We start from the raw sequence: 7,418 nt of genomic DNA on the forward strand, positions 1-7,418 counted from the left end.
CGGAGCAGCTGGAGAGGAGCTCCGCCCTGCATTCTGAGCAAGTGTCTCAGCACAAAGTGCAGCCCTCCCCTTTTGCAACTGGGAGCGGTTACTGCCATGCAGCGTAGCAAAACGGGAGCGAGAGCACTTTGTGCTGATACAAGGGCCGCTCTCCCCTGCAACCCGGTCCGGGCCAGGGACCGGGTTTTGTTGTGCTGGGGAGCTTAGCCACGTGTCCGGCTCACACAGAGCCCAACACCCTGTTCTGAGCAGCAGGGTAAGGGGGGCAGGAGAAGGGGCAGGGAGGTTCTGGAGGGGGCAGTCAAGAAACGGGGGGGGGCTTTTTGGGGGGAGTGGAGAAAGTTTTGGGCAGTCAGGGTACAGGTAGGGGGTAGGGTCCTGGTGGGCAGTTGGGGGGGGGGGTCTTAGGAGGGGGCAGTTAGGGGACAAGGAACAGGGAGTCTTAGGTAGGGGGTGGGGTTCTGGAGGGAAGTTAGGAGCAGGGGTCCCAGGAGGGGGCAGTCAGGGGACAAGGAGCAGGGGGGTAGGGGGCTGGGAGTTCTGGGGGGGAGCTGTCAGGGGGCAGGAGTGGGGAGAGGGATCGGAGCAGTCAGGGGACAGGGAGCAGAGGGGTTTAGATGGGTTGGGAGTTCTGGGGGGGGCTGTCAGGGGGCAGGAGTGCGGAGAGGGATCGGAGCAGTCAGGGGACAGGGAGCAGAGGGGTTTAGATGGGTTGGGAGTTCTGGGGGGGGCTGTCAGGGGGCAGGAGTGCGGAGAGGGATCGGAGCAGTCAGGGGACAGGGAGCAGAGGGGTTTAGATGGGTTGGGAGTTCTGGGGGGGAGCTGTCAGGGGGCAGGAGTGGGGAGAGGGATCTGAGCAGTCGGGACAGGGAGCAGAGGGGTTTAGATGGGTTGGGAGTTCTGGGGGGGGCTGTCAGGGGGTGGGGAGTGGTTGGATGGGGCGTGGGAGTCCCAGGGGTCTGTCTGGGGGTGGGGGTGTGGATAAAGGTTGGGGCAGTCAGGGGACAAGAGGCAGGGAGGCTTAGATAGTCCTGGGGGGCAGTTAGGGGCAGGGGTCCCAGGAGGGGGTAGTCAGGGGACAAGGAACGGGGGGAGGGTTGGGAGGTCAGGGGGGGCGGGAAGTGGGAGGGGCAGGGGCGGGGCTAGGGCGGGGCTTCTCCCGTCCTCTTTTTTGCTCGCTGAAATATGGTAACCCTAGATCAACAAAGTGTCAGTGTAGACACCGTACTTTGTTTTGTCGCTGTAAATGGCCTCCAGCAGGTGTCCCGCACGGCCCATCCTGACTGCTCTGGGTCAGCAGTTTGAACTCCGCCACCCTGCACTCAGATACACAGACATCCAGCCCTCCCCCTTTAAAGGCTTGGGAATTTTAGAAATTCCACTTCCTGTTGTCTCAGCATGGAGAGCTCACATCACATCTTCCCAGCTGACCACGGTGGCTCCACACAGCAAACACTCTCCTGCTGGATCTGCTCACTGTATGGGGAGAGGAGGCTGTCCAGTCCCAGCTGCACTCCAGCCATAGGGACTGCAGTATCTACAGGCAGATTTTCTCGTGGCTTGTGTGATTAGGGCTACGAATGGGATACGGCACCGTGCGGAGCGAAGATAAACAGGGCCAGCCCACAACATTTTGGCATCTGAGGCGGGGAGCTCAAATGATGCCCCTATGCCCCCTCGCTTGGGCCAAAATGTCGAAAGGTCTCAATTCTGCCTTCTTCCTGTTCTACTCCTCTCATGGTACTGCTCTGCTACCTACCCCTAAAGGAGAACTAACAACTTAAAATGCCTTGTTCAAAAATTTTAAGTAACACTTAACTTTCAAACGCCTGAACAGCAAATGTGTCTGATGAAGTGGGTATTCACCCACGAAAACTTATGCTCCAATACATCTATTAGTCTTAAAGGTGCCACAGGACTCTGTTGCTTTTTACAGATCCAGACTAACACGGCTACCCCTCTGATACTGAACAGCAAATGTAACTTTTCTTGTCTGCATAGTAAACACTGGCATTTTTATTGGTTTGAATAATCAAAGTGGTGCTTTCCGTGCCTTCTTGGTTGCAAAGATTTGAACTGCTTCCTGAAGGTCCACAGTCTGGGCCAGCTCATGCTCTATTGAGGAGGTTGCAAGGCCAACCAGCCTCTCCTGTGTCATTGTGGAGCGTAGATATGTTTTTATTAACTTCAGCTTGGAGAAGCTGCGTTCTCCACTGGCAACTGTTACAGGAAGTGTTAGAAGTATGCACAGAGCAACAAAAGCATTTGGAAAGAGGGTGGTCATCTTATTTGTGCACATATATTCCAGAACAGCCTTTGGAGTTGATCCTGCTGAAATGTATCTTGAAAGGGCTTTCAGTTCATCACCTAAATCACTCGCATCAATATCGCATATGTCATCATGTGTCAACACTGTCTCTAGTGCCCTGCATTGCTGGTGTAGGTCTTCTTCAGGTATAGTGAGGAGTTTTGGAATATCATACAACATCCCAAATATACTGCTGTGTTCCTTAAGCTGCATGAAACATTCTTCAACTGACTGTATTGCACAATCTAGCACCTGGTTAAAGAATTCAACTTTGAATTGTTGTTTGGGGTCTCTTATGGGATTATCCTGTGCCTCATAATCAAAATGCCTTTTTCTTCGGTGACTCTTGTATTCTTGAATGGGTGGGAAAATAGCTTCAGTGTGAAGTTCCTCTGCCAACTTCTGTGCACTCTTCAGAACGTTTTGAAATCCCTCATCTGACCAGTAAGACTGTAGGTATGACTTTGCTTTGTCCAGTTGTTCCACTGCTCCAGATATATCAAGGTCAACACCTTGGAGTCTCTTGCTTACAACATTTATTTCAAACAGCATGTCATGCTACAACACAGAAATTTGAAGTTATGTATGTTCCTGGTGATTCTATTTCCCCCTGCCACTGTTCTCCCACAAACAGTTCCTGTCATAGCATTATCCTCCATAATGGCAACTCTGGCATCATCTATCTTCCCAATTTGGTGGTTGATAGGCTTTATCGCCTCCACTCGACTTTCCCATGTGTGGCACTCAGTGGTTTCAGTGTCAGAGAGGATGTTCCCAGATGTTGTTTCAAAATTTGCCATTGATGAGTTGATGCAGAGAAAAATACATAGATACTTTGAATTACATTAAAAAATTCAGCAGCTTCACTAGAAGCTGATGCTGCATCATTGACCACCAAGTTCAATGAATGAGAACTGCATGGGACAAAAAAAGCTCGAGGGTTTAACTCTTGGATCTGTGTCTGCACTCCTCTGTTCTTTCCTCTCATGTTGGCACCATTATCGTAGCCTGACCTCTCATGTCAGCTATCGCAATTCCTGTATCTTCCAGCTTTTTAAGAAGCACATTTATCATATCAGCTCCTGTAGTATCATCAATGTCAAAAAATTCTAGAAAATGCTCTCTGATAGTCACCATTGCAGGGACATTTTCACTAGTTTCTGTTGTTGTTGTTACAAAAAGCACCATTAAAGTAATTTGTTCCATATGGCTGATGTCAGGTGTGCTGTCCAGAATAACAGAGTAATATCTTGCTGACTTCAGATCTGCCACAATCTTCTGTTTGACTTTTGTTGCCAGTAACTCTATGATCTCATTTTGAATTGTTTTTCCAAGGTAGTGGTGTGTGTACATTTCTTGGGTGGTGACTCTTCTTAGATGTTCCTGGAATACAGCGTCAAACTCAACCATCAGCTCCACAATTTTAAGGAATTTTCCATTGTTTGGCACATACAGCTGATCTGAAGTGCCACGCAGTGCTAGGTTTTGGGTAGCAAGCATTCTCACAATGGCAATGAGCCTTTTCAGAACATTTTGCCAATAAAGAGAGGCTGATGCAATCTTCTCTTGATGCTGATTGTAGGGAGCCAGGGTGGCTTCCCTCCGAACCTGAGGGTAAAGTGCCTTTCCCTCAGCCTGAGTGGGCGGGGCCAGCCCAAGCTCGCTCCACCCCCCGGAAGGGGAGGGGTGGAACAGGAAGTATAAAGGGCGGGGCCCTTAGCTCAGTTAGGGCAGTACCAGGGAGGGAGGCAGACACAGACCGTGGGCTGCTCCCTTCAGAGCCTGCTGCCACACCAGGGGAGGCCCTGGACCTGTGGAAACCTCACCTGGAGGACGGACTGGGGCTGCCAGGACTGCCCGCTGCCGAGTACCCAGAGGAACTGGAGGAGTCGGAGGGGGAGCGGGAGCTGCCAGCAGCCGAGTACCCAGAGGAGCTGGAGGAGCCTGAGCCTGAGGGGGAGCCGGAGCTGCCAGCAGCGGACTACCCCGACGCACTCACGGGACCAGAGGGATTCGGGCGAGCAATCGGGTAGGAAGTAGCCCAGGGACAGAGCTGCACAGTGGTGAGTCTATGTAGCGGGACGACCCCGCTGACCCAGTGGTGGGACCCTCGTTCTGCCACTGTCAGGGCCCTGGGCTGGAGCGCAGTGGTGTAGGGTGGGCCTGCGCTCCCCTACCCGGCAGAGCCACGCCGGGACCTTAGCCGGCGCTCCCCTGCCTGAGGGGCGCGCTACTGACCTTTGCCGGCGCTCCCCTGCCTGAGGGGCGCACTACTGACCTTTGCCGGCGCTCCCCTGCCTGAGGGGCGCACTACTGACCTTTGCCGGCGCTCCCCTGCCTGAGGGGCGCGCTACTGACCTTTGCCGGCGCTCCCCTGCCTGAGGGGCGCGCTACAGACTCTGGCTGACGGCCGCCCCGCCACTAATTCCCCGCTGACGGGGGCGTGACCCAGGCCGGCCAGTGACCTCATAGCTCCCCACCGCCCCCTAGCGGGTAGGTGGGCCAACGCCGATCACAAGTGGTGGAGAATGCGGGCACCGCCCACTATCCCTGCCGGAAGGGATTAGAGCAAGGAGGCAGCGACAGCCCCTAAACAGAAGATGGAGATGGAAAGGCTTATCAAGGTGCTGGCAGAGACTCAGCAGCAGCAGCAGCAACAACTCATACAGCAGCTGGGTACCCACCAGCAGCAGTTGCTTCAAACCTTGGGGGCCCAGCACCGCGAACAACAGACTCAATGTTTCCAGCAACTTGCCACCCTGTGGCCGAGCCCCGGTGGAACCCAGCCGGGCGGGGTGACCACCCCCAACCCTCCTGCTCCACCAGTCCGTCTGGCCAAGATGGGGCCTGAGGATGACCCAGAGGCTTATCTGGTGACCTTCGAGCGGGTTGCTGCAGTAGCTGGTTGGGCGCCAGACCAATGGGCAACCCTGCTTGCCCCCTATCTAATGGGGCCGGCCCAGAAGGCTTACCGGGGGCTACCAGACGATGAAGCCCGTGTTTACGCCAGAGTAAAAGCGGCTATCCTGGATGCCTTCGACATCACCCCGGAGACTTTTCGGCGACAGTTTCGGGGAAAGCTGTACCCCCCGGGGGCCCAGCCCCGAGCCGTGGCACAGGAATTAAAGGATGCAGCGTGCCGATGGCTACAACCCGAGCATCGAACTGTGGCTGAGGTGACAGAACAGATCATCCTCGAACAATTCGTGCACATCCTTCCGACTCCAGGGAGGGCGTGGGTGTTGCGGCACCGACCTCAAACTCTAAGTGCAGCAGTCACACTTATGGAGAACTTTCTAGAGGCCGAGGCCCCAATAGGACCGACAGCCCGACCCCCAAGCTCTGGACCCGGCGCTCAGAAGCCGGAAAGGGGGTCCACCCCCAAAGTCAGTGTGCCCGCTCGAGCCCGACGACCAAACGGCGGCGGCACTACTTTTCCCCGACGGCCCGAGGCCCCACAACCCGCACCGTCTGGACGTTTGGCCCGTCCATCGGGCCCCGGCCAACCCCGCGGCCACCCGGGTGACCCGGCACGGCCGGGGCGCACAGAGGTAGGACCTTGCTTTCGGTGTGGTGAGTACGGCCACCTGCAACGAGACTGTACGGCGATGGAATGCGATTTTGGCCAGGTGTACACTGGGGAGAGCTGGGCCCGCACACCATCCGCGGCCAAATTGACAGCCCCCATGAGCATCGCCGGGACACCTGTGGTGGGTCTAATTGATTCGGGCTGTGGGCAGACTCTTGTCCGCCAGTCCCTCCTCCTGGACACCGAGCAGATCATCGGGGAGGTACGGATACAGTGCATACATGGGGATGTGAAACCGTACCCCACCGTGCAGGTCCCTCTCACGGTAGACGGGGCGACTCAGGTAATGAATGTGGCGGTGGCCCCGTCCCTTGCCTACCCAATCATCCTGGGCCGGGACTGGCCAGAATTCGTCGAGCTGCTCCGGTCCCTATCTCCGGAAGAGGCATTCGAGGGAGCCTCCTCTGCGACGGACCCAGGCCCCAGGCGGAGCCCCGACCCCGACGGTGACCCATCCCTTTCACCCAGGCAGGACGGCCAGGAGACAGGGGGCCCCCCGGTGGACATTCGGGACTTTAGCTGAGACCAAAGGGAGGACCCTACGCTCCGGTTTGCCTATGAACAGCTGGCACGGGTAGAGGGGAAGGTCGTGGAGGCCCAGCGGGCTACCCAATGGCCTAGATTTGAGCTTGACCAGGATCGTCTCTACCGTGTGGAGCGGGACCCTCAAACTCAAGAGGTCCGGACCCAACTCGTGGTTCCCCGCATTCATCGACGGGCGGTCCTAAAGCTAGCCCATGACATCCCAGCCGCAGGCCATTTAGGACCGGAGAAAACCGCAGCTAGGGTCCTGGCCAAGTTCTTCTGGCCCGGCATCCACCGCGAAGTGAAGGATTACTGTGGGTCATGCCCGGACTGCCAACGCGCCGCCCCGGCCGGGATCCGGAAGGCCCCCCTAGTTCCATTACCAACTGTGGGCGTTCCATTTGAACGAGTAGCGATGGACCTGGTCGGACCCTTCCCGAAAAGTCAGGCGGGCTACCAATACATCCTTGTCTTGATGGACTACGCCACCCGCTTCCCTGAGGCTGTCCCCTTAAGGAGTATCACTGCCCGCACTATTGCGGCAGAGCTCGTGAAGATCTTCGCCAGGGTAGGCCTCCCTCGAGAGTTACTTACTGACCAAGGGACCAACTTCACATCTAAGTTGTTCCGTCAGGTATGTGCCCTGCTGGGGATTAAGAAGCTGCAGGCCTCAGTTTACCATCCCCAGACGGATGGGTTAGTCGAACGTTTTAATCGAACCCTGAAAGGAATGTTGCGACGCTTCCCCACCCAGGACCTCCGTCAGTGGGATCAACTACTTCCCCCTTTACTACTGGCGGTTCGGGAAGTTCCACAGGCTTCCACGAAGTTCTCTCCATTTGAGCTCCTCTATGGGCGACGGCCCCGCGGAGTGATGGATCTCCTGAGAGAAACTTGGGAACATACACCATCCTCAACGCAGGGCCTTTTACAATACGTCTTGCAGCTGCAGGAACGGTTGGCCCGGGCGGGTGAACTCGCGAGGGAAAACTTAAC

Source organism: Malaclemys terrapin, chromosome 21 (genome assembly GCF_027887155.1).
Source record: "Malaclemys terrapin pileata isolate rMalTer1 chromosome 21, rMalTer1.hap1, whole genome shotgun sequence".
NCBI classification, from domain to species: Eukaryota; Metazoa; Chordata; order Testudines; family Emydidae; genus Malaclemys; species Malaclemys terrapin.